The 27576-nt window shown below is 43.7% G+C and overlaps 1 long non-coding RNA gene across 13 annotated transcripts in view; it reads right to left on the minus strand.

The window, feature by feature from the left end:
• LOC129473263 (uncharacterized) overlaps positions 1 to 27576 on the minus strand; it is a 264435-nt gene that overhangs the window by 101478 nt on the left and 135381 nt on the right. For 11 of the 13 annotated variants that reach the window (XR_010119217.1, XR_010119225.1, XR_008654224.2 and 8 more), the window contains exons 3-4: positions 15130 to 15350; positions 14871 to 15025 (exon numbers count right to left, since the gene is read on the minus strand). This is a non-coding gene — a long non-coding RNA (uncharacterized lncRNA). Of the gene's footprint in view, positions 1 to 4; positions 2656 to 14870; positions 15026 to 15129; positions 15351 to 27576 lie in introns of those variants that run through there. The other 2 variants (XR_010119224.1, XR_008654227.2) reach the window with 2 other exon arrangements.

Genomic DNA, 27576 nt, shown 5'->3' on the forward strand with positions numbered 1-27576 from the left:
AAATGAATGGTATATATTTACAGAGAAAAAAATGACAGCATGTTTTCTGTGAATAGCTACATCATTTTTATTCCACTTCCTGTTTCCACCATTTGGAGTATTTATAAAGTTTTCCATTTGATCCTTTTTTTTTGGACAGACTGCTTGTTTGGAAAAAGTGGAGGAACAACAACTAAATAACATGGAGTGCGCAGGAACCGAAGCTATAAACAGCCTCATCAGCATTGCCCTCCTGCCCAAGGGTGGAATGAGCCGTATCTTGATTGGGACTCAAGGGGACAGGACTTTGAAGTGGCACAAAAAGTGAGCAGTGTGCAAAGCCCATATGCAGGCCTGCGCGGGGCAGACTATGCACAGCGCAGGAGGATTTCTGCTCCTGCCTGGAATTCATTTGCAGTCATTACCTTGTGTGTGCGAAGATTTGCCCAGAAAACAGAGGATGGAAAATAAGGGTTATCACAGACTATTAAATAGCTCTGCGGTTTCTATCCCAAAGGGATCCGGAAAGGGAAGGCTCTTAAAAAGCTGTCTCCAGATAGTCTTTTAAGAGAACCTATTAGCAGAAGTCAAGCCCTCAATAATACGAGTAGTGAAGTGACAGAAAGCCCTAGAATGAAGGGAGGACGGTGACGATTGGACAGCAAATCCGAGGGTGCTTGTCTCAGGGACTTTGCCGACGGCCTGTTTCTCAAGGCACAGTGGCTTTCTGTTCCTGGAACAAGTGATTCAGTGCATTTCCCAGAATGATTTTTCAAGCTGGCTTCTTTGCTGGATCTGAGACCCAACCTGTCCATTTATAACATGTTAATTTCAGGGCAGAGTGAAAGCCACCCATCCAAAGCTAGCCCAGAACCAAAATAGAACACAGTAATACAGAATGTTTTTGAGTTTTCCTGCTCGAAGCCCTTCTGGCTAAAAGGCATTCCCTACAGCTTGTAACTCCTCAAGGAAAAACCCTGACTGTATTGAAATCCCTGCGTGTTACATCATGGGATGCAGCTTGGTCCCTTTTCTTTGTTGCTTGTTACTCACATTTAATCTGTCTTACCCTTAAGAACAACAACAAAAAAATACCTCTGGAGTTGGCTGCCAACCCTGTCACCACAGAAGAACAAGTGTCAGGACCACCCTAGTTAAGTCATGTGGTGCTGAGGGACTTGTTCATGGCAATGGTTTTTCCATTTAAAAAATACCTCCATGGTCATGGGTCGCACTGAGGCGACTGAAGGATGTCCGGCCTTTGCAGGCAACTCAGAAAAGGATGCGACTTCCTGTGAAAGATGGACGTGTCACATGGGGTTGGAGCCATAGGTGACAACATGAATTGCCCCAGAACCCAGGAACTGGAGAGATAGGGAGCAGTCTCCCCGGACAGCTCTCAAGGAGGATCAGGAAATGCTGCAAGACTTGGCATCAAGATGCACGACTATCAAGGATGGCATTAGAAAGGGTTGCTGGGCGCGGTGGCTTGCACCTGTAATCCCAGCACTTAGGGAGGCTGAGACAGGGGGATCACTTGAGCCCAGGAATTCGAGACCAGCCTGGGCAACAAAGTAAGACCTCTATCTCTACCAAAAATAAAATGTAGCCAAGTGTGGTGGCACACGCCTGTAGTCCCGGCTACTCGGGACACTGAGGTGGGAGGATCTCTTGAGCCCAGACGTTCAGGGCTGCAGTGAGCCATGATTGCACAACTACACTCAGTCTGGGCAACAGAGCCAGACCCTGTCTCAGAAAAAAAAAAAAAAAGAAAAGCGGACTCTCAAGGCTGATAACACACAGGTGTTTGCATGCACATGCTCAGGTACTGTCCTAGAAAGTACCTGAAAAACACACAAGAAAAGCTTTTCATAAGATCTTCTTCAAATGAGCAGTATAAAAGTCACAGCAGAGTATTTAGCCCTATTAAGTAACGGAGCCATTTATCACAGTAAAGGGAAGGGAATTGGGGGTTAGACTACTTTTAAGCATTTCATTCAAGGGAGAAAGATGAGGGAAAACACGTAATATATCTTAGGAACAGTAATGTCCTGTTATTGTTAAAAACTGCTGGGACCTCATTAGCGCCTATGAAAACATCATCTGTAAGTACTGAAAGGCAATAAATCTTCAATAGCCAAAAAAAGAAAGTGGGCAATGGGAGGGAAAGGCAAGAGGGAAGAAAAAGAGGGAGAGAAGAAAAAGAAAAATAAAACAAAGAAGAAAATTACCATCTATCTGTTGGTCTTCTCACTACGCTAGGAGCCAGCACTTTCCATGTTTGCCTGCCAGTTGGCTTCCCAAAGTGACCGTGTAAATTTGGCAGCTTGATGCCAGTGGACCAGGTAGGAGACTATATTAAATGTTTTAAAATAATTATTGACAATTAATAAAATGTTTAGAATAGGTTTTTTCTCTGCACTTTTCATACTATAACCTCTCAGTGATCTTGGTTCCTTCCTTGGACATGGGAATTCCTTTTGGTAAGCTCCATCCTGTGACTCAAGTCGAGCTAATTGTGAATGGAGCAAATATTGTACAGTAAGAGGTTCAGGTTGCTGCTTTAGGGTTAACAAAACATTTTCCCTATAGCCGTTGTTCTTGGCACATGGCGGCAGAGCATCTTCCAGGCCAAATGCCTTTACAAGATCTCAGGGACTATGCAGCTCAATTGTTCTGGAATTGAGAAATGGTCACAGGTAATAAGTAATCATCCTCTTTTTGCAAAATGGAAATCATTATAGCTTCAGCAGTGAGCTAGGTGGAAAGAATCGACTGTCAGAACCTGCACAGTAATCACGTCAACAAAAAGTTGTCAATAGAGAAAGAAATCTCTTGGTAAGTAGAGAGCACAGTATATTCTGTATTCCATAAATGTAATCTTCTTTTTTCTATAAGAGAGATGAGTTGACTCCTCAACTGGCCAATCAGTATGAGGCTGCAAATTCTTCCCTATCTGGCTTTCATGTCTGGAGAGAAACATGCTCACCATTATTTGTACTTCTTTATTGTCTGCTGATCATTTTTAAAACATTTAACACTTCCCTAAATATACACTGCTTTCATAAACTTAATATTAAATAAAAAGCTAAATTATCAAGTAAGTATTAAACAAAACTATGCATTTAACAAATTTGACCCTTCTAAACATTTAAGCATTAAATAATATAAAAAATTAATCAGATTCTTCCAAACATTTAAATGGCATAAGTCTTAGTGATGCTTTAAACATGTAAAAAGGAAACAAAATTATCATGATGAATACAAAACAGATCACTACACTTATACCCAAACTGGTTCACTAAAGACTTAATTCCATGAATTTAAGTTTGCTTCTCCATTATTATTTTTATTTGTATTCTATTTTCTTTCTAGAATACAAACTTCACTCATTTAGCTAAGAAATCAAGACTTACCTTTCTAGACTAGCTATGACTGCAGACAGGAGTTTTGAGACTGAAGATAAGATTTTGGCAGCTTCCCAAGGAAATTGTTGCCAAGTCACTTACCCTGGTCCCTTATTAGAATTGTACTTGATCCATCACCTCAGAAGTTCTCCCCATCACTGGCTTTGGAAAATGTGATGGATTTTGACCTTTTGTGACCTTAATCATCTTGTCAATATCCAAATGGTGAGTATTTATCATGTCTTATCTTTATGGAATGTTCAGTACAAGTTCCTTTTTCAGCTCTTATTCTAAGTAAGACCTGGTCTGGTGTATTTAAGTCTAAAGCCTTGGGTTGATTTGGGTCACTGAAACATTGTAACATTTCTTTCTCATCAGCCATTAAGATCCATAATATTGGTGGGACACAGTGGTTCATGCCTGTAATCCCAGCACTTTGGGAGGACGAGGGGGGCAATTCACTTGAGGTCAGGAGTTCGAGACCAGCCTGGCCAACATGGTGAAACCCCGTCTCTACTAAAAATACAAAAATTAGCCGGGTGTGGTGGTGCAAGCCTGTAATCCCAGCTTCTTGGGAGGCTGAGGCAGGAGAATTGCTTGAACCCAGGATGCGGAGGTTGCAGTGAGCCAAGATCGCGCCACTGCACTCCAGCCTGGGAGACAGAGTGAGATTCCATCTCAAAAAAAAAAAAAAAAAAAAAAAAGATCCATAATATTGACATAAAGATGCCAGCAAAAACCCAATAGCCATTCTTCATCTGCCTTTGTGTATAAGAAGCTGGGACAGCACAACTCCGATGGTATCCTTCACGCCTTTAGGGGCCCAGAGCTGCCTATCTCTTCCACCTTCCTCTTTACATGTAGGCCTGATTAAATAGTGCAACATTGAAAACAGTAAGCAGAACATTGCTCAACAAAATTGAGGAACCCAGCAAGAGGATCTCTTTAGGATACATTTCCTTTTAAACTTGACTTTGAGTGCATTATTCAGATCAAAGATGAGGACCACTCGACTATGACCATTATGAAGCTTTGCTACCACCTGTCTTATAATTTCAGCACAGTGGTTCTCTAAATATGGTTCCCAGACTGGCAGCATCACCTGGGAACTTAGAAGAAATTGAAAGTCTCTGACCCTGACCCAGACCAACTGAATAAGAAACTCTAAGAGTAGGGCCCACAAGGCCGTCCACAACCCTCTTGGTTCTGACACTGCTGAAGTTGGATGACCGCTGCAGTGGCACCCCCAGCAAGCATCTGAGTCTTTATTTCCTTGCACCAGCAGTCGGCAGATGGAAGCTTCTGGTGAAGTTCCCTGAATTTTAAGATTACTAATTTTTGAAGACAATATTTGCAGGAATAAAGACATACTGGCACAGTTTTGTCATGCTCAGAAATAACCTATCCCAAGAGAGATATTATACATACGTGCTAGAGTTGAAGACAGAGGTGTTTGTTCAATCAAGTCACAGCACAGGGACTTAATTGAGAAAAATGACACTCTAACTGATCACATTACAACCTACATCAAGGAGTCCTGAAATTGGGAAATTGTGTAGGAAGAGAGGGAAGGGGGAGAAAGAAATTCTATGTTAAAGACTAAAAACTCTGGACACCAGAAAGATTGAGTTTGTTCTGCACAGGGACCCTCAGCTGTCCCCATCTGCTTTGTATCTGATGAGTTCCAATATGAATTCTTGATTTTCAGCCTTGGTTGGGTGACAAGGCCCCCCATGCTCCAGAGAAGCTCTTTCAAGTGGCCTTGATTTGCCTAAAACTCATCACCCCATCACTTGGCCCTCTACCCTACAAAAATAACCCTGCCCCAATTCAAAGAGAAAAGAAGTCATCAGATCAGTAATCCCTCAAATTTCTCCCACAAAATATACAGATTTAACCTGTAAGTACATTCACCTTTTCTTCTCCCTCCCTATTAAAATGAAACAGGTGTCCTCCCCCCTCATTTAAGGTTACTTCACCTCCACTCTGGAGCCCACCTTTCTGCATCCGAGGGGCTTTCCCTCTCATGACTATCTCCCTCTCCTTTTCCTTCACCATCTCCTTCTATATAGGCTCATTCTCAACCACAGAGAAATGTACTCAAATCCCCCTTACTTTAAACAAAGAGCAGCCGGGCACAGTAGCTCACGCCTGTAATCCCAACACTTTGGAAGGCCCAGGTGGGCAGATTGCTTGAGCCCAGGAGTTCAAGACCAGCCTGGGCAACATGGCGAAACTCCATCTCTACAAACAAGCAAAAAATGGCCAAGCATGGTGGCTCACTCCTGTAATCCCAGCACTTTGGGAGGCCAAAGTGGGTGGAGTTTGAGAACAGCCTGGCCGACATGGTGAAACCCCATCTCTACTAAAAATACAAAACTAGTCGGGCCTGATGGAGTGTGCCTGTAATCCCAGCTACCTGGAAGGCTGAGGTGGGAGGACTGCTTGAGCCCGGGAGGTCAAGGCTGCAGTAAGTTGTGATTGCACCACTGCTCTCCAGCCTGGGCGACAGAGAAAGACCCTGTCTCAAAAACAAACAAAAAAGCATACTGAAACCCCACAAGGTTCTACCAGGAAATGCCTTTATTCTCTGCACCCCCTCATTTCAACCTGTCCTGTGGAGTTTGTTCCTGCCCTCCTCTTGAAGGGAGACTGGGTACAACCATAGTTGTAAGAACATACAAGAGTGGTCTTCTTTTAGCCATTGGTGTGCTTGTTCCTCCATCTTAATCAAAATTCTGAACTTTACTTAAAGCTTCTCCCCACTCTCGGCTTTGCGTTGGAGGCCTTGGAGTGGGCAGGGGTCTCTTGTCTCTGTTTCTAAGCTCCATGCTTCTGTACTGCCCCCTCATTACAAACCCTCCTCTGGCTCCTTCTGGGAGAAAGCCAAGGACAGGGAAGGTCTGATTTGGCAGACAGTGCTTCCACCTTCTAATAGTGCTCTCTTGTCTTGGGGACCCTCAAAACTGGCTATTTTTCTTGGAGTACATTTAAGAGACGTTCTGCATAACTGTGGATCTCTCAAAAACAGCTCCCTGCTTCCCATGTTTAACCACTTACAACTCCCTATTAACTCTGTTTCTGATGGTCCAGTCAACACAAACTCTCTCCCCCATCGGGTCTCTGGGTCTCCAGGTGGCCCTTTTAGGTAAAGTCCACTTAAACATGACTCCAGACATTTATTCCCAAGTGTGGTGGACTAGAAACCCTAAATGACCCAGCCCCAGTTTCAGAAAAGGAAAATAAATGAAATTGGATAAATATGAAACAAAAGAAAATAACATTTTAGTGAATCAACATGCCGGCAATAAAGTGAGGCGTCTATCTTACTCTGAAACTTGGAAGCAGGAGTTTCCAGTTTCAAAGTAAGACACCGAGCCTGGGAACTATGGAAAGTAAGGAAGATCCAAAGCAGCCTCCACCGAAAACTAAGTACTGAACTCTGATGACCTTTCGTTTCCATTTGAGAGCTACAGGGGCATGAGAAATGGAAAATTAAGCCCACCCAAGGTGGACAGACTGCCCCACCAAGTGAAGCCAAGAACATCTACAGCCTTAGTATAAGGGTAAGTAGGAAACAGACTAGCAAAGAAGGGGAAAAGAAAGAACATGCCTATCTTGAGAAGTATTAACTACAATCCCCACTCATATGGGTTTTCAGCCAATACACACTATGTCTGTGTTTTGAAAAAACAGACAACTTAAATTGGTCTCAAGCTGGTCATGCCCCAGGCGACTTCTAGAAGAAATCTCATATACAGGCGGTCCTTGACTTACCACGAGGTTACCTCCTGATAAACTCATTGTAAGTTGAAAATATCATAGGTCTAAAATGTATTTAATACGACTGGCCTACCAAACATCAGAGCTTGGCCTAGTCACCTTCGGTGTGCTCAGAATTTACATTAACCTGCAGCTGGGCAACAGACAACACAGCTCACTGTCACTTATCAGTTGTTTGCCCTTACGATCATGATCTCCTGGCTGACTGCCTAGCATCTCAAAAGAGGATCATGCAGTTTTCCGTGAATGCATATCACTTTTGCACCACAGTAAAGTCAAAAAATTGTTAAGTCAAATCGTCATAAGTCAGGGACCATCTGTACTCTCAAAAGGAACCCAACCTCAACTCAATCTCAAAGAATTTCAACAGATAAAGTCTCAAGAAACAGAAATACAGAAGGAAACAAGGAACAAGAGCAAGGAACATGAGCAAGTAGCAGCAGAACATGCAGACACACTCACACATGTTGCAGATTGGGTGCTTTGGAAGCAGCCACAGGGTCAGACCTTGGAATACAGTGTTTATTAGGGTCAGCAACTGTGAAAGGGGGGAGGAGAAGGAGAAGTTGAACTGTAATATAGCTCTAACAAACCCTTGTTCAACCCAGTGGGTGAAAATATCGTCCATGAGAGGTGCCCCACACCAGGCCAAAATGGCCAGGTCTTGATACCCTCACTCTGTCCCCAGGTCTTGATACCCTCACTCTGTCCCCAGATGCAGGCTATTTTGAATAGGGCATGGCCGTAGGCAAGGCAGCTCCCTGCAGATGGAGGCTGCCTGCTGAGCTCATTTCCCCGCACAGCTGGGCATAGACATCTGGGCATCAACTCTTTCCTTGATGTGGAATATAGGTGGCACATCTCTGTGTCAGATAGGTAGATGATACATAGATAGATAGATAGATAGATAGATAGATAGATAGATAGATAGACAGACAGACAGATTAGATGTCAGAGAGGCCAAGATTTTCAGTATGGAACCTATCAAATAGAATATAAAATAAGTATTTTATTTATTTTTAAAGACAGGGTATCACTGTCACCCAGGCTGGAATGCAATGGCACAATTCCAGCTCACTGCAGTCTCAAGCTCCCAGGCTCTAGCAATCCTCCCACCTCAGTATCCCAAGACTAGGACTACAGATGCACACCGCCATGCCTGGCATATATATATATATATATAGTAGAGATGGGGGTCTCACTACATTACCCAGGCTTATCTCAAACTCCTGACCTCAAGCTGTCCTCCACCTTCGCCTTCCAAAGTTCTGGGATTACAGATGTGAGCCACTGTGCCTGGCCAAGTATTTTAAGGTTTTAATAAATATTTCATTCCTTTAGAGTTTTGAAAATAAATGAGCACATTTGTAAGGAGAATCAAATTTGTAAAGTAGAACTTCTAGAAATGGAAACTATAATATTCAGATTGAAAAGTTTATTAGACGTGTTAAACAGCAGATTAAGCACAACCAAAGAAAGAATTACTAAACTAGAAAATAGGCATGAAGAAATCGTTCAAAATGCAGCCCAGAGAAACAAACAGATGGAAGAGAGAATAAGAAGATGTACCATATGTTTAGAGTTCAGTAGAAGATACAAGAGAGAATGAAGAAGAGGTGATATTCAATACAACAATGATTGAGAGATTTCCAGATTTGTTGAAAGACTCAAACTGTCAGAGCCAGGAAGCCCAATAAATTCCCTGTGGGTTAAATAAAATAAATCCAAAGGTAGATGCATTATTAAAAAAAACAACAACAACCAAAGAACATCAAAGACAAGCAGGTTTTCAATGCAAGCCAGAGAGAAAAGACAACAACCTTCAATGGGAAGGAGTTACATTAAAGGTTGATTTCTTATCAACAATAATCAAAGCCAAAAGAGAGTAGAATTTTTTTTTCAGTTTGCGAAATTTTTTCAGTTACTGTCATCCTGGAACTCCATACCTAGTCAAATTATTTTTTCAAGAACAAAGAATAAATAATAACCTTTTCTGACAAAAAAAACCTGAGAGAGCCTCCCCCAACAGGCTCTTATAAGCAGAAATTACAAGAATTCCTGCTTGTAAGGTATTTGGCAACCCTAAAATTAAAAACATATTTTCACCAAAAAACATACTGGAGAAAATGAGAAAACAAGGCAAAGAGTGAAAGAAGATACTTGTAACGCATGTAACCCACAAAGTCTAATATCAATGATCTGTACAGGGATGATATGGTTTGGCTGTGTCCCACCAAGATCTCATCTTGAATTCTCACGTGTGTGGGAGGGACTCAGTGAAAGGTAATTGAATCATGGGGGCAGGTCTTTCCCGTGCTGTTCTTGTGATAGTCTCACAAGATCTGATGGTTATTATAAAGGGGAGTTTTCCTGCACAAGCCCTCTTCTCTTGTCTGCCACCATGTGAGACGTGCCATTCACCTTCTGCCATGGTTGTGAGGCTCCCCCAGGCATGTGGAACTGTGAGTTCTCCATTAAACCTCTTTCCCTTGTAAACTGCCAGTCTCAGGTATGTCTTTATCAGCAGCGTGAAAACGGACTAATACAAAGGATCTTACTAATAATGAATAAGAACATGACAACTCAATAGAAAAATGGCAATGAACTCAAACAGGCATTTCATGCAAAAGGAAATTCAAATGGCCAATAAAATTATTTTTAGATGCAGAACTGCCTCGTGTAGATACATGAATGGCTGGCAGACTCTTCAGACAGGTTGGGGATAATTTTATAAGAAAATGAATAAAAAAGAAATATTTGTCAAAGAAATGCAATTCTCCCATTTTTGGCCTTGCTGATGTGGCAAGGAATGTGAAAAAGTGTTAAGGTTTACTCGCATGTTCCATTTACTGCCTTTGGGACCATTTGCACTTGCTTCCTTAGGAGCTCTGTGGCCTGATGCCAGCCCTGTGTACACACCAACACCAGGTGGCAGGCCTTGTGCACACCTACCCCACCTGACCTCACATCCAGGCATAAGCAAGAAGACACAAGCAAAGAGCCCTGCCAACAGCCTCGTTTCCACCCACAGAACCATGCACTTCCAGGCCGCACATGGAAACAGAGCTTAAGAAAATACCGTGGCTAAGGTGTCTGACAACTGGAGCAAGACGTGTAGCTATTACTGTTTAAAGAAGGGCTTCCAGGGCTGCAAAACAGTAGTAGTGCGTAGTTCTGGGAGCAGCGGCCCTGTCCCTAGGAGGTCTTGGTACGCTTCCAGAGATAACAGCTCTAATGATGGTGGTGGGAGCACCTTCCTCCGGGTTAGGACTTTACACTTTTCCAAGTATTTTCACATGCAGTTTCTCATTTCTTTTTTACGACAGCTCGATGGAGTTGAAAGCACAAGTGTCACTATCTTCCCCTGCTTTACAAATGAAGTAACTAAGGTTCAGAAAGAGTAGTTGTGACTGTACAATTCCAGCTCCTTCAAATTAACATGGACCACCCAGCAACGCTGTGCTGGGACTGGGTAACATTCACTCCAAGTCTTTCCCATTTATCTTCTCTCCAATGTCTTATTGTTGGCATCTCTGGTTTCCTAACCTCCCTCCCTTCCCTACCCTCCCACCAATTTGAATTCCAGGAAATGGTGTACATATTTGCATATATAATGGAATATACAATTCTATATGTGATTGTATCTGCTAGTAATAGTATATATTTTGCCTTCTGAAACATCTGAACAGGCTGCTTTTTTATAAAGACATAAGTGGAAATCCAAGCAGTATCCATCATATATATGTTAATATGTATGTATAAAAATGTTTTTTAAAAGAACTTTCATCTGGTTATAAAATCAATACATATGTTTATATTATAAACCTTGGAACAAAATGTTTTTGTGATTATAAAATGATATATTAGTTGATATTATAAAGTTTGGAAAATCAGGAATAAACTATTATCCATAATTAATATCCAAACAAAAATATTTGGTGTGATGAAAACCTCCTTAGAGCAAGTATGTAGACTACCAAGATAGTGATTTTTTTTTTTTGAGACAGAGTCTTGCTCTGTCACCCAGGCTGGTGTGCAATGGCACCATCTTGGCTCACTGCAACCTCTGCCTCCCAGGTTCAAGCAACTCTCCTGCCTCAGTTTCCAGGGTAGCTGGGATTACAGACACCTGCCACCATGCCCAGCTAATTTTTAGTAGAGATGGGATTTCCCCATGTTGGCCAGGCTGGTCTCGAACTCCTGACCTCAGGTGATCCACCCACCTCAGCCTCCCAAAGTGCTAAGGATTACGGGCATAAGCAACCACACCCAGCCAATGGTGATTATTTCAAAAGCACACTTATTTGAGCACAGGCATACCTGGGAGATATTGTGAGTTCAGTTTCAGACTACTGCAAAAAAAAAGGGAATCACACAAACTTTTGGTTTCCTAGTGCATATAAAATTATGTTCACACTATACAGTAGTCTATTAAGTATGCAATAGCATTATGTCTAAAGGAGCAATGTACATACCTTAATTAAAATGTACTTATTGCTTTAAAAATGCTAACTATCAGCAAGTCATCACCCTTTTGCTTGTAGGTCTTGCCTCACTGTTAATGGCTGCTAACTGATCAGAGTGGTGGTTGCTGAAGGTTGGGGTGGCTGTGGCTATTTCTTTAGGACAATGAAGTTTGATGCATCTGTGACTTTTCCTTTCACAAAAGATTTTTCTGTAGCCTCCAATGCTGTTTTATAGCATTTACCCAGAGTAGAACTTTCAAAACTGGAATCAGTCTTCTCAAAGCCTGCTACTACTTTATCAAGCAAGTTCACGTAATACTCTAAATCCTTTGCTGTCATTTCAACAATGTTCACAGCATCTTCAGCAGGAGTAGCTTCCACCTCAAGGAACTGCTTTCTTTGCTCATCCATAGAAGCAGCCCCTCATCCATCTAAGCTTTATCATGAGATGCCAGCAGTTCAGTCACATCTTCAGCCTTCACTTGTAATTCTAGTGCTCTTGCTATTTTTCTCACATCTACAGTGATTTTCTCCACTGAAGCCTTGAACCCCTCTAAGTCATCCAAGAGGGTTGGAATCAACTTCTTCCAAACTTCTGAACATCCTTCCAGGAATCACAAATGTTCTTAATAGCATCTAGAATGATAAATCCCTTCCAGAGGTTTTCAATTAACTTTGCCCAAATCCATCAGAGGAATCACTGTCTAGGGCAACTATAGCCTTAGAAAGTGTATTTCTGAAATAATAAGACTGAAAGTCGAAATTAGCCCTTGATCCACAGGTTGCAGAATGGACCGTTGTATTAGCAGGCATGAACATAACATTCATCTCCATCTTCATCAGAGCTCTTGGGTGACTAGGTGCATTGTTAGTGAATAGTAATATTTTGAAAGGAATCTTTTTTTTTTTAATCTGGGCAGTAGGTCTCAACAGAGGGCTTAAAATATTCAGTAAACCATGCTGTAAACAGATGTGCTGTAACCCAGACTTTGATGTTTCACTGATAGAGCACAGGCAGAGTAGATTGAGCATCATTCATAGGGACTCTAGCATTTTAGGAATGGTAAAGGAGCATTGACTTCAACTTAAAGTCACCAGCTGCATTAGCCCCTCACAAAAGAGTCAGCCTGCCCCTTGAAGCTTGGAAGCCAGGCATTGACTTCTCTTCTCTAGCTATGAAAGTCCTAGATGACATCTTTTTCCAATGCAAGGCTGATTTATCCACCTTGGAAATCTATTGTTTAGTGTAACCACCTTCGTCAGTGATCTGAGCTAGATCTTCTGGACAATTTGCTGGAGCTTCTCCATCAGCACTTGCTGCTTCACCTTGCACTTTTATGTTATGAAGATGGCTTCTTTCCTTAAACCTCATGATCCAATCTCTGATATCTTCAGACTTTTCTTTTGCAGCTTCCTCAGCTCTGTCAGCCTTGAAAGATGATATAGTTTGGGTGTTTGTCCCCTTAAAATATCATGTTAATATATGATTCCCAATGTTGGAGGTGGGGCCTGGTGGGCGGTGATTGGTTCATGGTGGATCCCTCATGTCTTGGTGCTGTCCTCGCGATAGTGAGCGAGTTCTGGTGAGATCTGGTTGTTTAAAAGTGTATGGCAGCCCCCACTCCCTCTCTTGCTCCCATTCTCACTGTGTCATGTGCCTGCTTCCCCTTTACCTTCTGCCATAATCAAAAGCTCCCTGAGGCCCTCACCAGAAGCAGATGTCAGCACTATACTTCTTATACAGCCTGCAGAACCAGGAGCCAATTAGACCTCTTTTCTTTATAAATCACCCAGCCTCAGGTATTTCTTTATAGCAACACAAGAACAGCCTTACTCAATAGGATTGAAGAGAGTTGGGGCCTTGCTCTGGATTAGGCTTTGGCTTATGGGAATGTGGTGGCTGGTTTGATCTTCTATTCAGACCACTCAAACTTTCTCCCTATCAGCACTAAGGCTGTTTTGTTTTCTTATCATTCGTGTGTTCACTAGAGTAGGACTTTTAATTTTTCAAGAACTTTTTCCTTGCATTCACAACTTGGCTTGTTTGACACAAGAGGCCTAGCTAGCTTTCAACCTGTCTGGGCTTTCAACATGCCTTCCTGACACTCTTAATAATTTCTAGCTTTTAATTTAAAATTAGAGACATGCAACTTTTCCTTTCACTGGAACACTTAGCAACCATCGTAGGCTTAATGATTGGCCTAATTTCAATATTATTGTGTCTTGGGGAATAGGGAGGCTTGAAGAGAGGGACAGAAATGAAGGACACGCTGGTCAGTGGAGCACTCAGAACACACACGACATTTATCGATTAAGTTTGCCATCTTATATGGGCACAGTTCACGAAGCCCCAAAACAATTACAACAGTAGTATCAAAGACCACAGATCACCACAACAGATATAATAGTAATATCAAAGACCACAGATCACCACAAGATATAATAGTAATATCAAAACCACAAATCACCACAACAGATATAACAGTCATAAAAACGTTCAAAATATTGTAAGAATTACCAAAATGTGACACAGAGACACACAGTGAGCACATGCTGTTGGAAAAATAGTGCTGATAGACTAGCTCAACACAGGGTTGTCACAAAACTTCAATTTGTAAAAAAAATACAATATCTGTGAAGTGCAATAAACCCACAATAAAACAAGGTGTGCCTGAATACAGATGATGGTATTTACACATATAATGAATATTCCTGTGTATGCCTGTTCATGTATATCTATTTGTAGTCAATCTCATCCTATGGAATCCCTTTAATCTCCACTTCTAGTCCCAATTCTAGGACTTAGAGTCCTAAGGGGTAGCTGTGGAAGCATCAGATACACAGTGACTATGGTAGCCTGTCTCTTGTGTAGTTCCCTGCCAGCAGCCATGTGAGAGCACCATCCTGAAGTCAGGTCCTCCAGCCGCAGTCAAGCCTTCAGATGACCACAGCCCCCAATGCTATGATGACAATATCATGAGAGATCCTGAGCCAGAACCATCCAGCTCAACTGCTTCTCAACTTCTGATCCACAGAAACTATGAATTAATAAACTTCTGTTGTTGGTTTAAGCCCAAGATTTGGAGTAATTTATTATGCAGATAACAAATATACTGGCTTTAAACCAGACAATATAACCTAAACCCAGTCTCTATCACTTACTGGATAATGGCCTTGGGAAACACACTTTATCTCTTATTTATAAATTATTTAAAATGGAAATAATATTACCTACCTCAAAGCATTGCTTTAAAGAGTAAATGTGATCATATAGCACAGGGCCAGCATTCCTTGGGTGACTAATTCATTTCAGTTCCTCATTTTTAGCACTGGAAGTGCAGCATCTGGAGAAGTCCCTCAATCCTGGGAAGACTGGGATAGTTGCTTACCCTAGTATTCATTGAAAATTGGATGAAGGTGAAAGGCATCAGTGGCATATAGAAAAGCAAGAAAGCCTAGAAACACCAGTTGAACTTACCCCATGCCCTACTTACCTACACATGAGGAGATGTCCTGGCTATAGATTGTATCATCGTATTTGTGAGACCTGGATTCCCAGGTCTTGGGAATACAATGAGGTTGCTTCTTAGACATTCTGCAGTGCCTCTGGAGACTCCTGGTCTGCTGAGGAGCTCTGCTGCCTCCATCACTCTGGTCTTACAGTGGAGACTCCAGGTATTGCCATGACCATGCTTCCTGAAGAATGAGACAGGGCCTGCACCGGAAACAATGCCAGTCTAGAACATCGTATCAGACACTGCTGAAGGATTTGGGGGCACTGACAGGGCAGTGCACCTCAACCAGTGCTAGAAATGGCTACTTTTACACCCATACCTGACCTTGGAGGCCCTTACCAGGAAGGCTCCCTGGCCAGCCTTCAGTCAGCCTCTGGGGAACCCCTAAGATCTCCCAGCCCCTTAGAGTCCACATGCTATGGGACATATCTCCCTCCATTCTGCCTGGAAGTCTCACCTCCAGACCTCCTTGCACTCTGCGCATCTCCACCGACCCACTCCACACATGACTGGTGCCCTCTTGTCCTTCAGGTCTATGCTGAGCCACTGCTTCCTCTTAGAATGTCCCCCAAGACCCAGGGATGGGTCCCGAGCCTTGTCCTGGAGGTGGTGTATTGCAGGCCATGGCATGGGTGCCTCTTCGCTTGTCTGCCCCCACTACTACCTGCCAGCAGCCTGCTTGAGCTCAGGACTGTCCTTGTTCACCCTTCTCTCCTCAGTGTCACCACAGTGCCTGCCACATAATAGATGCTCAAATAACTGCCAGTTAAATGAATAAATGCCTTTCATTCCACTTTGCTCAATTTTCCAAAGACTGACAGCTGGGAAGAGTCAAATGCTCCTTCTGCTCCTTCAAGGCCACAGCTTGCTCTGGCTAATGAGCCAGCCACGGGAAGAGGGAGCAACTCATCCTTGCACAGGATGCACAGCGGTGCACAGCAACAGCACCTCAGCATCCAGGAGTGCCTGTCACAAAGCAAGGGCAGGAGTGGTCATGGCTCTTAAAGGATGTCAAGGGATGTAGCTCTCTGGCTACACTGCTCACTTAGGAAGTCAGGGATAAAAGTAACAAGCCCTGAATGAGTTTTCTTGCTTTTGCAAAACAATATGACACAGACCTGGACTGGGCCATTTGGTGAACTCCAGTGCTGATGGACTCCTGTGACAGGGAGCTTCAGCCTGCAGTGACTGAACTGCCCAACCGCGGGTGCAAGCACAGGTAGTGGGTAGTCTGGTGACACGCCAGGGGACGATGCTCAGGCAGTACAGAGGCAGCTAGCCTCAGGGCCATGCCAGGAAGCATGAGCAAGTGAGGCCATGGCGGCCTGGGCTCCTTGCCAGGGGCTCCTACTTCATGCATCATGCGTCTCGCCGGAGAGAAGAAGAATGTCTTCCAGGAACCCCGGTCACCTCAACATCTGCTTTAGTGCTTTTTCCTCCAGCCCAAATAAAGTGACTTGCTACTTGCAAAATCAGGTCCAAGTAAACTGAGGGGAAGGGTGTTTTCACAAACAGACTTAGTTCCATCTGGTAAACGAAAGAAAAAAAGGGTTGGAGGCCAAAGTGAAGCCTTGTGAAGGGCAGCAGAACGGAGTGGGCAGTCTGCGGGATATTTGCGGTGAGTGTAACATGCTGAAATCCAGGCTCTGAGACAGCTTGTCTGCTTGCTGCTGAACAGGGAGGGAAGAAACTGCATGCTAATGAGCTATTTGCTATGACGTGGCTGCTATGGGGAGGTAAGCACTATCCCGTATGTGATTCTCCAAGACAGCACTGTGACCAGCACACATAAAGTGTCAGGCTGAACAGCTGCAGCTACCCTTGGGGTTGAGGGAAGGGCTCTTGTAACATTAATTGAATGCCCTTATGCTTTTACATGTTTTCTTTAATGCAATCCTTACAACAAAGCTGTAAAGAGGAATTATCATCCCTGCTTTATGAATTAGACTAAGCAACTTAAGTGCACACAACTAGTAAATTTCAGAACCATGATCCGAACCTGGAGCTCCTACCATTGTTCTGTAGTGCGAGGTGCCACCTTCAGACTATGGCCTCTGCATTACTGTCTTAGACACTTTCCACACAAGGGCTGAGTAACTTTGCTTTCTAGTTTAATGGTGATTTCAATAGGTCCATAGCCAATCACAGCAAGCTATTGATGAGAACATTCTCAGTAAGCATAAACCCCTGGGCCAATCACTCTGTTTCACATTTGCAATCCTGCCTCCTACTACATTGGGATTTAGCACATTTTCCACAAGGTGGAGCATCGAGGTAACTACATAAAACTCACACTCACTTATGCTTTTTTTTTTTTTCGAATTTGAAAATCCAAATTCCCCATCTGCTCACAAAGTCTTGTCTGGAATTAACCAGACAGAGTGATAGCCTTACATTATAGAGTGGGTGCACAGTTAAGGAAGCGAATTGAATTTACAGTGGTAACCTTTGCTTGCCAGGAAAGTCATCCAACTGGGGTTGGAAAACCAATCCTCAAATCTTGAGTATTAATTGGACCTTTGGCCAAAGCAATCACTCTATCAGCCAATTAAGGTCCTTGGAGCAAGAGCATACTGTCATTCAGAGCCAACACAGACAGCTTAAGCCCTGGTCACAGACCATTTCTTTCCCTCTGCTGCCAAACCCATGCCTTTGCCCCTTTGTCTCCAGTGACTCGAGTTTCCCTTCTTCAGTCTGTGAGCAAAATTAGAGGGCTTTAGAGCTCTCCAGGACACAGCTACCTATGAGCATTTTAAAAAGAAGCCACAGCTAATCTATTGAAATTTGTAAAGTTTGTGAATTTTCAGTGAGGGTCATCAAGGAGTTTGTTTCCTTCTGGAAAGAGACAAAGAGAAGTGGGGAACCAAGAGGAGTGGGAATTTGGAGACCAGCTGATGGGATGGAATTGCGTGGAAGACATGCCAACTTCTTACCATCTTTCTTTCCAGTATGAAAAGGAACACGTATTCAACACCTGCACTCTTTCTGTTACTGTTTTCAGCATCATATTGACTAGTATGTTCCAATGGCACTCATGTTTCCAGTGAGTGTGAACCATCGCTCACTGGAAAGACACATATAGACACTCTGGTGTCCATGGGTATAGGTTGGAATCCAGGCTCTGTCACTTTCTAGTTATAAAATTCTGGACAAGAAACTTACACTCTCAAAGCTTCCATGCTGTCAACCTTAGGTTGCCAAAAGGCTTACATGAAAATTATTTCACACAGTTAACACATAGTATGTACTCAATAAATGTTAGTCACTATTGTTACTGTTCTCTGCTGGCCATTTTTCCAAATCCTCTCTCACTCAGTTAGAGACTCCTCGCCATTAAAAAAAAAAAAAAAAAAGTATAAAATTGGACATTTCTGTGAGCCTCAAATCTGGATATTTTCTAACTTAGACCAGTGGCAAGCTTGTACTAGGATACATGGGACCAAGCCAAGCTCTCCAGAGAGTCTCTGGTGAATTACAATGTGGACGCTAAGCCCCACATATAGGAAGCAGAAAGTCTTTTTTGATATATGACCAGGAAAATGGAGAATTGAGGCAATTGCAATAAAGTTTTGACTCACTTGAGATATCCCAATCATTGAGGGAAAAAAAAGTATTCTGTGGACTTAATTATCTGAAAAATTGCTTCAAGCTTCCAGGGAATCCTGTAGACAGTGAAATGATTGACATGACTTCCCCACAGCACGTGATTTGTATGGCCGCCCACAAAAGCAAGAATAACCAGTCGATGAAAGACTGAATTGGTAAAAAGCTAGGGGAACATTCCCCAACCAAGAGTTATCAGCTCCCAGGGCTCCCTGGAGCAAGAAGTCACCAACTGACAGAGTGGCCATGATGCAGGACAGTGTGGTTTGGCTGCCTGGATCAAAACCAAGTGTGATGCTCAAAAGCACAGAAAGATTTCATCTTGACTTTTCTAACATTATTCCTTACAGTTATCTGAGATTTGGGATCGTTGGTTTTATCTAAGAATAATTGAGTAGCTACCACAATGACAATGCATGGAGTAGTCTTAGAATTCTTCACTTCCAAGATAAACATGAAGAGGCTTATGGAAAAAAAAAAAAATCTTTCCTGTCCATTTCACCTACATTTCTTGACTTCCTACCTGCTTTGTGAGATATCCCTCATATTCACACTTCTCAACATTGCTCCCTTCTCCCCACTGGCCCTGACCATTAAGCCAATAATGATGGCACAGTGTCCTTTCAAACACATTTTTATTGAGGTCCCACTGTCTAAGTGAAGTGGGTGTGCTGAGGAGACTGGGTTGAGACTGCACATTGGAAAGCATGTCAGTGCTGATAAGCTTCCAGTGCCTCGTGACAAAGCAATGGGTTTACCATCAAGTCCAAGTAATGTGCCAGAAATGTTCAGGACCTTAGCAGAATAGAGAGAAAATTATCTTCAAGGCAAAGAGACCCATGAGAGCAGACTTCAATATGTAAAATCAATTAAAAGGGATAGATGTGCCAAGCTTGTCCCTGGGCTCCAGGTGATCCAGCCACCCCCTGCTACATGTAGTCTTACAACGTTGATGCCCGTTATGCTGCCAGACCAGGATCTTTCCAACACTAGCTTTGCCCCAGTGGATACTTCCAGCTGAACCCTGCAGCCCTTCCACATAGGCTCCACTCAGCACTAGGTACAGTCTGTGTGGCATCTGTGGCCTCATGCCCAGATACATAGGGCAGGACATTAATTCAGAGGGCCTAAAACTTACAACCATAACTTTAAAGACTGCTATTTTAAAATTTGTTGCATTTACAAGTTGAAAACTCATGAATTCCTTCAAAAGCATGGAAATAACAGCACTAATAAAAATATCTAATGAAATAATACAAGTAAACTGTTACTCAACTGTACCCATTGCTATCAACATCCTCAGTGAGGCACTTGAAACGTGAAGTTGATTGGAAGGACTGTTTAGTGCTACCCGTCCTGAGCACCAACGGGTCAAGCCAGTGCTCTTGCTTCCCTCCTGCTGAGAGCACTGGCCTGGGTCCTGGGTGCCAGAATTGAGAAGGGGGGCAAAGGGGAATGATTATCATCTCCATAGCTGCCCTTCCCAGCACTGGGTGCCAAGAGCTTTATATCCATTCACTCATTTAATCCCATCAACAACTCTGTAATAGAGTGGGCACTTCTGTGCCATTCTACAAATGAGGTTTTGGAGACTCAAAGAGTCTCAGAGTAACCTGCCCCAGTTACACAGTTAGTGTGTTATGGATTGGGGTCTAGAATCCAAGTGAGGACTGTTGGGTCACAAAACACCTATCTCCATGATTAGATCAATGTTCTCAAACTTGAACGTGCATTCAGGTCACCAGGGGAGTCTTGTCAAGTACAGATTCTGATCCTGTCGGTCTGAGCTGAGGCCTGAGCCTCAGCATTTCTGACAAGCTCCCAGGAGATGCAGAGGTTGCAGGTCTTAGACCACACTTGGAGGAGCCAGATGCAGTGTTACACCCCCTCTTCTATGTCCATGAAGTGTCCACAAGCGAGAGAAAGCAGAGTACAGAAAAAAGGAGAAGCAGGAAGAAGACCAGTTTTTTCTTTCTGCAAAATGTTGTTCTATCCCCTAATGCAGGGGTCCGCAACCCCTGGGCCAAAGACTGGTACCAGTCCATTGCTTGTTAGGAACCAGGCCACACAGCAGGAGGTGAGCAGTGGACAAGCATTACTGCCTGAGCTCCTGTCAGATCAGCAGTGGCATTAGATTCTCATAGGAGCTCGAACTCTACTGTGAACTGTGCATGGGAGGGATCTAGGTTGCATGCTCCTTATGAGAATCTAATGCCTGATGATCTGAGGTGGAACAGTTTCATCCTGAAACCAATCTGTGGAAAAACTGTCTTCCACAAAACCAGTCCCCAGGGCCAAAAAGTTTAGGGACCGCTGCCTTAATGTATACCTGATAATTAAGAAACCCACAGGCAATAGCTTTGCTCCCACAAAAGCTCTTAACTAGCAACTAAATTCAGTTTCCATGTATCTGTCAGAGACCTTTTCCAGAACACTTGGGCCTCAACAGACTGGCCCAATTTTGCACTTTAGGAAATCAGCCTCCAGGAGTAAGAACTGGTCCAACTCCCTTCCCCAAGATGAAACCCGAGGACACAGTGATAGTCACAACTGGGTCAGCCCAAAAGCTTGCATGTGGCCTGCCACACACACACTGCGAGAAAGCTAATGCTGCCTCCTTCAAGACACCTCAAGGGCATCCAAGGTCATCCACAACAGCCTGATATGGGCCTTTCAGCTCATGACTTTCATCTGGGATTGGTGCTCATTTCTCAGTGGCACTTCCTCCCCCGTGGAGCTTTCTGGGGACACTTCATGGAAGATGTGTTTTATTTTCATGGAGAGCATCGGGGTGAGTCTTGAAAGTGAGGTTAGGACTCTCAAGAGGGACGCGGCAGGGATGTCTGGTGGCAGCTGAAGCTTCAGCCCCACACACAGGACCAGAAGTAACTCGGAGCACAGCCATATGCCAGGCCCGCCAGGAGCCAACACCACCCCTCCTGCCCTCCTTTCCTGCATTTGGTTCCCTCCCTCTCTGTGGGCATCCTCCCTCTTCCCCACACCCAGAACGTGGAACTGGGAAGTGCCCGGCACAGGTCCCATGCCCTTGTCCTTGGCATGAGCTCACTCTTCTTAAAGAAAACATGCAGTGCAGTGACCGCCACTAAAAAGCATGGTGAAGATTGGGCAAGAGACCTGATGTTTTCATCCTGAGCTTTCTCAGCCTGTGGCTGGAAACTTCAGGGAGTGATTCTTCCATGAAATCATCATCCATTCATTCAGCAAATACTGAGGACCTACTAGGCAGGAGGCATTGTGCTAGGCCTGGGGCTGTGGAGATGAGTGTAACACAGTCCCTGGGCCTAAAGAACTTAGTGTGCGGAGGGGGACAAACAAGGAGTAAACAGCGATGGCACATTCTCATAAGTGCCATGAGAAAGGCATGCTCAGAGCAGAGAGGAGCTGGACGAGAGGGCACCCACAGTCACTGAGCACTCACTCTGTGCCAGACACTTTACATCAATTTCTTTGATGCTTCCCAATATTGTTCACATCACTGCTCATCTGGAAAATGAGAATAGCCCTGAGACCAAATGAGGTAAGCTCAGGAGGCCTCTGTTAGCTGGAGGCCCCCTGCCCCAGCTCCAGCCCATCTCAGCAATCCTAACCCATCCTCAGGTACGCTACTGTCCCATACAGCCAGGGAGGGATGAGTTACGTTACACCATCAACTTCTCACAACTCCAAAAATGGTGTAAGAAGCCTGCATGAGTGTAAGCAGCTGGTTCAAGCTGTCCCCGCTCATGAGAAATGAGATTGAGATGCCAACCCAGGCTTGTTCCACTGTCACAAGGTTCCCCATTGCATTGCCCCCAGCTCTGCCTTGCTGAGGAGGGGACACCAGGAAAGGGATCTGGACAAGGAGTTTCACTGCAGAAGAAAGAAAGAGCAGAGATTTCCAAGCATAAGAAACAGCACGTGCAAACACACAGCAACATCAAACAAGTTTTCCCATATCCCAGATTAAGAACCGTGGAATAGTATTCATTTATGTGTGACAAGAATAAAAGGAAATTGTTTTGCTGAGATGGCTTAAAACCTAGATGATGGGTTGATAGGTGCAGCAAACCCCCATGGCGCATGTATGCCTATGTAACAAACGTGCACATTCTGTACAACATGTATCCCGGAACTTAAAGTAAAATAAAAAAAAAAACGAAATTATTGCAACACAGTTACTAATAATTGCTTCCCTCTTCACCTTTTAAATAGAAAGGACGCTTTGCTCAGGCTCGTTAGCTTTTCAGTTCTGTTCCACTGACTAACAGATGGATTGGAGCATGTCAGATGCTGAAGGGCAGGCCTGATCCAGATGAGATGGGTAGGTCAGGGGAGGGAAGGAGGAGGAGAGTTTAGCAGGTGGGAACAGAGGAAGAATCATGGGGAACTGGAAGGGCACTGAGAAAGACAGGGAGAAGTAGCCACAGAGGCTCTTGAAGAGATGTGGGGAGAAGGCTTTGCAGGGTTCTTGTTGTGTGTTGAACAGTCAAGAGATCTTCAGCCAAGGCCTAGCAGGGCCCTTCTGGGTGTGTAGATGTCCATGCTTGTTTCCCTGAGCCATGTCACCATGCTGAAAATGGCCTGGGGGCAAGTCTGTACACTTGAGTTGTACATTTGATCCACAGACTTGCTTTGGAGATCCTACTCCATCCAACCGCGCTGCTGAGTGGCAGGAATACAGCCCCGTCATCCACGTGCTTCCGGTGAATCCAGGGCACAGACAACCAGCAGGTGCTCTGATGACAGGGTGAGGCCTTTCAGACGAAAGGGACAGCACATGGAATTATTCTTGACTCTTTCTGTGCTCACAGTCCACATCCAGTCGGTCCACGAACTATGGAGCTGTTTCCGCTTTGGGGCCATTATAAATAATGCTCCTGTGAACACGAGTTTTTTGTGATGTGATGTTTTCATTTTTCCTGGGTGTGCAGCTACGAGCGGAATTACTGGGTCACATGGTGCCTCTGTGATTGTTTGCACATACTCCATATCTTACTTATTAATTTTAGTTCTATCCTATCCTGTTTCCTCACCTCTGCTAAAATGCAAACCTCATGAAGGCAGCAAATTGTTTTCTGTTTTGTTTGCTGCTATATCTCCAGTGCTTAGGAAATAAGTACTCAGTAAATATTTCTGGAATAAATGACTGAATAAATGTACAGAGACCTGAGGGTGAAACATCCTTTTGCATTCAGGAAGCTGCAAGTCACTCAGGATGACTGGATTGTAAGATACAGGGGCTTAAAGGGCAATGCTGAGGTTGTACATAGGCAACAGGTGAACTCACCAAGAAGCATGGGCCTTAGGCTTGCTCTCTTAACCAGGAGAGCAACTAGATCCATGGGGACAATTTGTGTTGCAGGTTATGGGATTCCAGCTCAAGTTAGCCTATGCAAAAGAGGGATTCTGTTGGTTCCCAAGACTTAAGTTCAAGGTAAGCAGTTGCTTCACCCCCTGTGAGATCCAGAGATTAAGATGGTTCTCTTTCTCCCTCTCCTTCCCTATCTCTTTCTCTCACTCCCTTCTTTTCTCTCCCTCTCTCCTGTGGCCCCTCCTCCACTTTCCACTTTCCTGAATTCATTTTATTCCTGGCTGAGTTCTCTCCTTGCAGTGGCAAAATGGTCAGTGGAAGTTCCAGGTTTTCATCACCCCTTCAGCCTACGCACCCAGAAAAACCAGAGTGCCCACTCTTTCCCCCACACCCATGGGTATCTCCCAGAAGGTCTCTGATGAACCCCAGTTAGGTCTGAATCTTGTGCTGGATGAGTCACAGGGGCACTATCCAGCCACAGTGGCTGGTCCCAGTAGTTGAGGGACGCTGAGAATTGTGTGGAATGTGGTGACAGGGAGTGTGCACGTGGGTGCACACATATAGGGTATTTGTGTGTATGCACTGTGTACATGCAGAGGTGTGTGTATGTGTGTATGTGTATGAGGGTCTGGGTGTGGGTGTGGTGTGTGTTCAGGGAATGTGCATACAGCCATGGGTGCCTGGGTATGTGCACATGTGTTTGTGTGTGCATGGTGTGTGTGCATATGTATGCACTGGTATGTGTGCATGCATGGGGTGTGTGTGCATGTGCGGATGTGTAGGTATGTATGTGGGGAGTGTGTAGGTGTACATATGTGAGTGCATGTGCACATGTGTGAGGGTGTGCGTGTGTGTGTGTGTGTGTAGCAGTGGGGTTGGGGAGGAGACAGTTTCCAGAAGGAAAGTGGGGGGTCTATTAGCAGCAGTGTGGGGATGGGGAGCTGGGCAGTCAAACCCTTCGGGTCCTGATGCAGAACATAATCAGAGCTGTGTGGCTGATGGATGAAATGACAACTCAGCAAGGATGGTGGCGAGGAGATGGGCAGAGGGACATTAAGAATGGGAGCACCTAGTGACAGGTGACATATAAAACACGGCCCAAGTAACTCCTGGGGAGCTTGCTGAAGGGACTTGATGTGGCCCGATACCACTGAGTGAAATAAAGAATAATGGAATAGAAGCAGGTTTTGTTGAATGGTTTTGGTTTCCTAGTTTTGTTAATCTTTGGTTTCCTGGTTTTGTTAACACATATTCTGACTTACTTTTAATTTAAGTCGAAAGGATGTGCCTGAAAATTGTGATCAATAAATAGCCTGGTCATCAGAGCCACTGGAAAGGAATCTAAGACATACAGTCCCTTTCTCTTTGAGGCTCGAGCACTAACCCAGACACTGGAGATGGCATCCAACAACACAAAATTTCCTTTAATACATATGCACATATTTTCGTGTATATGTATATATGTAATAAAGTGGAATACAGAAAGCAGGTATTATCTCGAATTCAGAATGGTTACAATTTATCATTTTTTCAGTTAATAGGTAAAGTTGTTCTGGAGTACATGGGATAATTAAATATGTATAAAAGAAATAGGAATGGGTTGGCAAAAACCAACCCAGTGAAGAGGTAAGCATTGATGATATTAAGATGAGTAATTTATACCCAAGACTGAGTAATTTATAAAGAAAAAGTGGTTTAATGGACTCACAGTTCCACGTGGCTGAGGCCTCACAATTGTGGCAGAAGGTGAAAGGTATGTCTTACATGGAGGCAGACAAGACAGAATGAGAGCCAAGCAACAGGGGTTTCCCCTTATAAAACCATCAGATCTTGTGAGACTTCTTCACTACACAAGAACGGTATGGGGGAAGCCACCCCCATGACTCAATTACCTCCCACCGGGTCCCTCCCACAACAGGTGGGAATTGTGGGAGCTACAATTCAAGATGAGATTTGAGTGGGGACACAGCCAAACCATATCAGGTAGGTAGGTAGGTAGGTAGGTCGGTCGATAGGTAGATAGATCGATAGATGATAGATAGATAGATAGATAGATAGATAGATAGATAGATAGATACATACATAGATACATAGATAGATAGATAGATACATACATACATAGATACATAGACCAATAGATAGATAATTAGTTTTCTGTAGTTACCATAACAGAGTATCATAAACTGGGTGGCTTAAAACAACAGAAATCTATTCTCTCACAGTTCTGGAGGCTAGAAATCAGAAATTCAGGTGTCCACAGGGCCACACTCCCCCAGAGCAGAGGCTCTAGGGGAGAATCCGTTCCTCACGTCTTTCAGTTTCTGGTGGCCCTAGTGTTCCTTGGCTTGTGGCCACCTCACTCCAATCCCCACTTCCGTAGCCACGTTCCTGCATCCTTTTCTCTTTGTCTCTCTTCCAAGTGTCTCTTATAAGGACACTTGTCAATGGATTCAGGACCCACCCACCTAATCCAGGATGGTCTTCTCATCTTGAGATCCTTCGCCTGATTATGTCGGCAAGGACCCTTCTTCCAGAGAAAGTCACATTCAGAGGTTCCAGGGATCAGGATGTGGACATATCCTTCTGGGGCGTCACCATTCAGCCCACCACAGGTAGACAGACACTAGATATGCCTCCTATTCATATATTAGATTTTATTACATTGCACTCTGCCCAGTTTTATTTTTTCCTTCTCTTAGTTTTGTAACTACTGCAACTTAAGCAACTGTGAGTCGCCTGTGTTCATTTTACCATATCATTTTGCGTCACAAGCTCACAAAAGACTACATTTTTGGAAAGATGATTGTCAAACCAGATGTGAGAACTTCACATGAGACACCCTATAATTCAAACCATGAGCCCTGCAGGCTGTGTTTCAAGAAGGACAGTCCTATAATAAAAATATCGTGTGTATTTCCCCTCGGCCTTCTACAGGTTCAGGTGCACAAAGACCTTGACACCTATGAGCCAAAAAGTTCCGGAACCTATTTGGGTGGACGTAGAGTGAGTACTTGCTTGAAATCTATCTTTCTGCCAAGAAATAGTCACCGTGCCCACAGCCCCAAAAGCATGTGGTTCTAGGTCACAGCCTGTCACATAAGGCATGTCTGTGGAAAACAGATTTTTATGAGTATCCCATTTCTTTAATCTTCCTTTCCTCCTTGTTGAAAAAAAAACTAAAGAAAGAAAGAAATGTGTTTGTGCCAGTGGGAGAAGAATATTGATTATTTTTCTGTTTAATTTCCAAAACGCAAAGTGCCTAAATAAAACTTGTGATTCTCTTTGCATCCCAGATTGGTTAGGGCAGAAGTTTGTTTCAATGAAAGTGTATTAAATAGTGGCTCAGTTGGCAGACAGCAGCAAACCCAGAAAAAAGGGAAGAACATAAAAAGCACTGGAAAAGTAAGTGAAAAGTTTTTCTTTTTAAGTTTGTAGTAGGATAATATTTAAATACACAGGAGTTAAGTATAGTAAACATGTTTTTCATTTTAATTGATCAAACATCTCTCTTC

The sequence above is a fragment of the Symphalangus syndactylus genome, chromosome 23, assembly GCF_028878055.3.
Source record: "Symphalangus syndactylus isolate Jambi chromosome 23, NHGRI_mSymSyn1-v2.1_pri, whole genome shotgun sequence".
Lineage (NCBI taxonomy): Eukaryota > Metazoa > Chordata > Mammalia > Primates > Hylobatidae > Symphalangus > Symphalangus syndactylus.